Source organism: Bombina bombina, chromosome 11 (assembly GCF_027579735.1).
Source record: "Bombina bombina isolate aBomBom1 chromosome 11, aBomBom1.pri, whole genome shotgun sequence".
Lineage (NCBI taxonomy): Eukaryota > Metazoa > Chordata > Amphibia > Anura > Bombinatoridae > Bombina > Bombina bombina.
Genome location: NC_069509.1, coordinates 11,791,849 through 11,799,858, shown reverse-complemented (window position 1 = coordinate 11,799,858; position 8,010 = coordinate 11,791,849).

Below are 8,010 nucleotides of genomic sequence, written 5' to 3'. Positions count from 1 at the left end.
GCATCTGAACACAATGGGGCCCATTTATCAAAGGGGTTGCGGACCTGATCCGACACTGCGGATCAGGTCCGCAAGACCTCGCTAAATGCGGAGAGCAATACGCTCTCCGCATTTAACATTGCATTTAAGTGAGCATAACCCAAGCAGAAGAGTAAAGTAGTATTCTACATCTCTTGTGATTCACAAATTGTGTTCAGATACAGCTCATTAACAGGGGGACAGTAAGTGAGCATAACCCAAGCAGAAGAGTAAAGTAGTATTCTGCATCTCTTGTGATTCACAAATTGTGTTCAGATACAGCTCATTAACAGGGGGGACAGTAAGTGAGCATAACCCAAGCAGAAGAGTAAAGTAGTATTCTACATCTCTTGTGATTCACACATTGTGTTCAGATACAGCTCATTAACAGGGGGGACAGTAAGTGAGCATAACCCAAGCAGAAGAGTAAAGTAGTATTCTACATCTCTTGTGATTCACACATTGTGTTCAGATACAGCTCATTAACAGGGGGGGACAGTAAGTGAGCATAACCCAAGCAGAAGAGTAAAGTAGTATTCTACATCTCTTGTGAGTCACACATTGTGTTCAGATACAGCTCATTAACAGGGGGACAGTAAGTGAGCATAACCCAAGCAGAAGAGTAAAGTAGTATTCTACATCTCTTGTGATTCACACATTGTGTTCAGATGCAGCTCATTAACAGGGGGGGACAGTAAGTGAGCATAACCCAAGCAGAAGAGTAAAGTAGTATTCTACATCTCTTGTGATTCACAACTTGTGTTCAGATACAGATCATTAACAGGGGGGGCAGTAAGTGAGCGTAACCCAAGCAGAAGAGTAAAGTAGTATTCTACATCTCTTGTGATTCACACATTGTGCTCAGATACAGCTCATTAACAGGGGGGACAGTAAGTGAGCATAACCCAAGCAGAAGAGTAAAGTAGTATTCTACATCTCTTGTGATTCACACATTGTGTTCAGATACAGCTCATTAACAGGGGACAGTAAGTGAGCATAACCCAAGCAGAAGAGTAAAGTAGTATTCTACATCTCTTGTGATTCACACATTGTGTTCAGATACAGCTCATTAACAGGGGGACAGTAAGTGAGCATAACCCAAGCAGAAGAGTAAAGTAGTATTCTACATCTCTTGTGATTCACAAATTGTGTTCAGATGCAGCTCATTAACAGGGGGGATAGTAAGTGAGCATAACCCAAGCAGAAGAGTAAAGTAGTATTCTACATCTCTTGTAATTCACAAATTGTGTTCAGATGCAGCTCATTAACAGGGGGGGACAGTAAGTGAGCATAACCCAAGCAGAAGAGTAAAGTAGTATTCTACATCTCTTGTGATTCACACATTGTGTTCAGATACAGCTCATTAACAGGTGGGGGACAGTAAGTGAGCATAACCCAAGCAGAAGAGTAAAGTAGTATTCTACATCTCTTGTGATTCACAAATTGTGTTCAGATACAGCTCATTAACAGGGGGGACAGTAAGTGAGCATAACCCAAGCAGAAGAGTAAAGTAGTATTCTACATCTCTTGTGAGTCACAAATTGTGTTCAGATACAGCTCATTAACAGGGGGGACAGTAAGTGAGCATAACCCAAGCAGAAGAGTAAAGTAGTATTCTACATCTCTTGTGATTCACACATTGTGTTCAGATGCAGCTCATTAACAGGGGGACAGTAAGTGAGCATAACCCAAGCAGAAGTGTAAAGTAGTATTCTACATCTCTTGTGATTCACAAATTGTGTTCAGATACAGCTCATTAACAGGGGGGACAGTAAGTGAGCATAACCCAAGCAGAAGAGTAAAGTAGTATTCTACATCTCTTGTGATTCACACATTGTGTTCAGATACAGCTCATTAACAGGGGGGACAGTAAGGGAGCATAAACCAAGCAGAAGAGTAAATTAGTATTCTACATCTCTTGTGATTCACAAATTGTGTTCAGATACAGCTCATTAACAGGGGGGGACAGTAAGTGAGCATAACCCAAGCAGAAGAGTAAAGTAGTATTCTACATCTCTTGTGATTCACACATTGTGTTCAGATACAGCTCATTAACAGGGGGACAGTAAGTGAGCATAACCCAAGCAGAAGAGTAAAGTTGTATTCTACATCTCTTGTGATTCACACATTGTGTTCAGATGCAGCTCATTAACAGGGGGGGACAGTAAGTGAGCATAACCCAAGCAGAAGAGTAAAGTAGTATTCTACATCTCTTGTGATTCACACATTGTGTTCAGATGCAGCTCATTAACAGGGGGGGACAGTAAGTGAGCATAACCCAAGCAGAAGAGTAAAGTAGTATTCTACATCTCTTGTGATTCACACATTGTGTTCAGATACTGCTCATTAACAGTGGGGGACAGTAAGTGAGCATAACCCAAGCAGAAGAGTAAAGTAGTATTCTACATCTCTTGTGATTCACAACTTGTGTTCAGATACAGATCATTAACAGGGGGGGCAGTAAGTGAGCGTAACCCAAGCAGAAGAGTAAAGTAGTATTCTACATCTCTTGTGATTCACACATTGTGCTCAGATACAGCTCATTAACAGGGGGGACAGTAAGTGAGCATAACCCAAGCAGAAGAGTAAAGTAGTATTCTACATCTCTTGTGATTCACACATTGTGTTCAGATACAGCTCATTAACAGGGGACAGTAAGTGAGCATAACCCAAGCAGAAGAGTAAAGTGGTATTCTACATCTCTTGTGATTCACACATTGTGTTCAGATACAGCTCATTAACAGGGGGACAGTAAGTGAGCATAACCCAAGCAGAAGAGTAAAGTAGTATTCTACATCTCTTGTGATTCACACATTGTGTTCAGATACAGCTCATTAACAGGGGGGACAGTAAGTGAGCATAACCCAAGCAGAAGAGTAAAGTAGTATTCTACATCTCTTGTGATTCACAAATTGTGTTCAGATACAGCTCATTAACAGGGGGGACAGTAAGTGAGCATAACCCAAGCAGAAGAGTAAAGTAGTATTCTACATCTCTTGTGATTCACAAATTGTGTTCAGATACAGCTCATTAACAGGGGGGGACAGTAAGTGAGCATAACCCAAGCAGAAGAGTAAAGTAGTATTCTACATCTCTTGTGATTCACAAATTGTGTTCAGATGCAGCTCATTAACAGGGGGGATAGTAAGTGAGCATAACCCAAGCAGAAGAGTAAAGTAGTATTCTACATCTCTTGTGATTCACAAATTGTGTTCAGATACAGCTCATTAACAGGGGGACAGTAAGTGAGCATAACCCAAGCAGAAGAGTAAAGTAGTATTCTACATCTCTTGTGATTCACAAATTGTGTTCAGATACAGCTCATTAACAGGGGGACAGTAAGTGAGCATAACCCAAGCAGAAGAGTAAAGTAGTATTCTACATCTCTTGTGATTCACAAATTGTGTTCAGATACAGCTCATTAACAGGGGGGACAGTAAGTGAGCATAACCCAAGCAGAAGAGTAAAGTAGTATTCTACATCTCTTGTGATTCACACATTGTGTTCAGATACAGCTCATTAACAGGGGGGACAGTAAGTGAGCATAAACCAAGCAGAAGAGTAAATTAGTATTCTACATCTCTTGTGATTCACAAATTGTGTTCAGATACAGCTCATTAACAGGGGGGGACAGTAAGTGAGCATAACCCAAGCAGAAGAGTAAAGTAGTATTCTACATCTCTTGTGATTCACACATTGTGTTCAGATACAGCTCATTAACAGGGGGACAGTAAGTGAGCATAACCCAAGCAGAAGAGTAAAGTAGTATTCTACATCTCTTGTGATTCACACATTGTGTTCAGATGCAGCTCATTAACAGGGGGGGACAGTAAGTGAGCATAACCCAAGCAGAAGAGTAAAGTAGTATTCTACATCTCTTGTGATTCACACATTGTGTTCAGATACTGCTCATTAACAGTGGGGGACAGTAAGTGAGCATAACCCAAGCAGAAGAGTAAAGTAGTATTCTACATCTCTTGTGATTCACAACTTGTGTTCAGATACAGATCATTAACAGGGGGGGCAGTAAGTGAGCGTAACCCAAGCAGAAGAGTAAAGTAGTATTCTACATCTCTTGTGATTCACACATTGTGTTCAGATACAGCTCATTAACAGGGGGGACAGTAAGTGAGCATAACCCAAGCAGAAGAGTAAAGTAGTATTCTACATCTCTTGTGATTCACACATTGTGTTCAGATACAGCTCATTAACAGGGGACAGTAAGTGAGCATAACCCAAGCAGAAGAGTAAAGTAGTATTCTACATCTCTTGTGATTCACACATTGTGTTCAGATACAGCTCATTAACAGGGGGACAGTAAGTGAGCATAACCCAAGCAGAAGAGTAAAGTAGTATTCTACATCTCTTGTGATTCACACATTGTGTTCAGATACAGCTCATTAACAGGGGGGACAGTAAGTGAGCATAACCCAAGCAGAAGAGTAATGTAGTATTCTACATCTCTTGTGATTCACAAATTGTGTTCAGATACAGCTCATTAACAGGGGGGGACAGTAAGTGAGCATAACCCAAGCAGAAGAGTAAAGTAGTATTCTACATCTCTTGTGATTCACAAATTGTGTTCAGATGCAGCTCATTAACAGGGGGGATAGTAAGTGAGCATAACCCAAGCAGAAGAGTAAAGTAGTATTCTACATCTCTTGTGATTCACAAATTGTGTTCAGATACAGCTCATTAACAGGGGGGGACAGTTAGTGAGCATAACCCAAGCAGAAGAGTAAAGTAGTATTCTACATCTCTTGTGAGTCACACATTGTGTTCAGATGCAGCTCATTAACAGGGGGGGACAGTAAGTGAGCATAACCCAAGCAGAAGAGTAAAGTAGTATTCTACATCTCTTGTGATTCACACATTGTGTTCAGATACTGCTCATTAACAGTGGGGGACAGTAAGTGAGCATAACCCAAGCAGAAGAGTAAAGTAGTATTCTACATCTCTTGTGATTCACAACTTGTGTTCAGATACAGATCATTAACAGGGGGGGCAGTAAGTGAGCGTAACCCAAGCAGAAGAGTAAAGTAGTATTCTACATCTCTTGTGATTCACACATTGTGTTCAGATACAGCTCATTAACAGGGGGGACAGTAAGTGAGCATAACCCAAGCAGAAGAGTAAAGTAGTATTCTACATCTCTTGTGATTCACACATTGTGTTCAGATACAGCTCATTAACAGGGGACAGTAAGTGAGCATAACCCAAGCAGAAGAGTAAAGTAGTATTCTACATCTCTTGTGATTCACACATTGTGTTCAGATACAGCTCATTAACAGGGGGACAGTAAGTGAGCATAACCCAAGCAGAAGAGTAAAGTAGTATTCTACATCTCTTGTGATTCACACATTGTGTTCAGATACAGCTCATTAACAGGGGGGACAGTAAGTGAGCATAACCCAAGCAGAAGAGTAATGTAGTATTCTACATCTCTTGTGATTCACAAATTGTGTTCAGATACAGCTCATTAACAGGGGGGGACAGTAAGTGAGCATAACCCAAGCAGAAGAGTAAAGTAGTATTCTACATCTCTTGTGATTCACAAATTGTGTTCAGATGCAGCTCATTAACAGGGGGGATAGTAAGTGAGCATAACCCAAGCAGAAGAGTAAAGTAGTATTCTACATCTCTTGTGATTCACAAATTGTGTTCAGATACAGCTCATTAACAGGGGGGGACAGTTAGTGAGCATAACCCAAGCAGAAGAGTAAAGTAGTATTCTACATCTCTTGTGAGTCACACATTGTGTTCAGATACAGCTCATTAACAGGGGGACAGTAAGTGAGCATAACCCAAGCAGAAGAGTAAAGTAGTATTCTACATCTCTTGTGATTCACACATTGTGTTCAGATACAGCTCATTAACAGGGGGACAGTAAGTGAGCATAACCCAAGCAGAAGAGTAAAGTAGTATTCTACATCTCTTGTGATTCACAAATTGTGTTCAGATACAGCTCATTAACAGGGGGGGACAGTAAGTGAGCATAACCCAAGCAGAAGAGTAAAGTAGTATTCTACATCTCTTGTGATTCACACATTGTGTTCAGATATAGCTCATTAACAGGTGGGGACAGTAAGTGAGCATAACCCAAGCAGAAGAGTAAAGTAGTATTCTACATCTCTTGTGATTCACACATTGTGTTCAGATACAGCTCATTAACAGGGGGGATAGTAAGTGAGCATAACCCAAGCAGAAGAGTAAAGTAGTATTCTACATCTCTTGTGATTCACACATTGTGTTCAGATGCAGCTCATTAACAGGGGGGGACAGTAAGTGAGCATAACCCAAGCAGAAGAGTAAAGTAGTATTCTACATCTCTTGTGATTCACACATTGTGTTCAGATACAGCTCATTAACAGGGGGGGGGGACAGTAAGTGACCATAACCCAAGCAGAAGAGTAAAGTAGTATTCTACATCTCTTGTGATTCACAAATTGTGTTCAGATACAGCTCATTAACAGGGGGGACAGTAAGTGAGCATAACCCAAGCAGAAGAGTAAAGTAGTATTCTACATCTCTTGTGATTCACACATTGTGTTCAGATACAGCTCATTAACAGGGGGACAGTAAGTGAGCATAACCCAAGCAGAAGAGTAAAGTAGTATTCTACATCTCTTGTGATTCACACATTGTGTTCAGATACAGCTCATTAACAGGGGGACAGTAAGTGAGCATAACCCAAGCAGAAGAGTAAAGTAGTATTCTACATCTCTTGTGATTCACACATTGTGTTCAGATACAGCTCATTAACAGGGGGACAGTAAGTGAGCATAACCCAATACTGATGGGAAGTCAAAGGGTCAATTCAAATTTAAATCCATCATTTAAAACCCAGAGTTTGAAGTTAAGTGTGCAGTGTCCACATTATTTAAACTAAAGTTTTTGACATTGAATATTGCTAAGCCTCCCCTTTTTATGGTTATTTGATTTAATTTTTTACAAACTCCATATATGTTATGTCTGTTCAGTCAGAGGATGCAGTATCTATTTTTATTTTTCTCTGTGTCTCCATTTATTTAAAGACTGCTGTTAACTTGTAATTCACAAATAAATTGAAAGCTGTTGCATTGTGTTTTTAATATGTGCTGCTTTTATACAAGTTTATATTAATAAAAAGGAGATAATGAGTCATTTAAAAAATATATGTAATTATTGCAGTTAAATGCTTTTAGAAATAATGCCACTGTAAAGTAACTGGTTAAACACATAGTCAAAGGGAGACATTTAAAATTAAACTTTCATGATTGAGGTAGAGCATGCTATTTCAATAGACTTTTCTAGTTATTTATATTTTGAGAATTAGCATCAACTGTTACTGGCCCCATGTCAGCAAATCAAATTAGTTTTTGAAAGGAACATGAAAGTCATAATTATATTTCCATCATTCAGATAGAAATTGCACAAAAAATAAATAAAGAAACTTTCTATTTTACATTTATTATTATGTACTTCATTTTTTTTGGTATCCTTTGTTGTCCTTTGTTGAAAAGCATACCTAAGTGGGATGTGCACATGTGTTTCTTGAACACCATATTGCAGCAGCTGTGTTGGCAGTATTGATAACTTGTCCTTTTTGTAAAACTTGTATGGTAAATTATTTCTATTTTTACAATACAGTAGTGAGTAGAGAAGAGATTGTGTATCATTCTAATTGCTTAGTAACTGGCACTGTGCCACAGAATTGTGTGAGTGTGTATGTGAGCAGAGTGTGTGTGGGTGTCAGTGAGCAGAGTATGTGTGCTTTATTCTTCAGGTAATCAATACATTTCCGATGAGCTGGTGCTTTAGTGCTGTGTTTCTCAAATACCCCCAACAGGCCAGGTTTTCATTATAGCTGAATCAGTGCACAGGTGAAGTAATCAGCTGATCAGTAACTCAGTGGTTACTAACTTGCTCTCACCCATCACCTGATTATGTCACCTGTGCACTGGATCAGCTATCATTTAAACCTGCCCTGTTGGGGGTACTCGCGACCCTCTG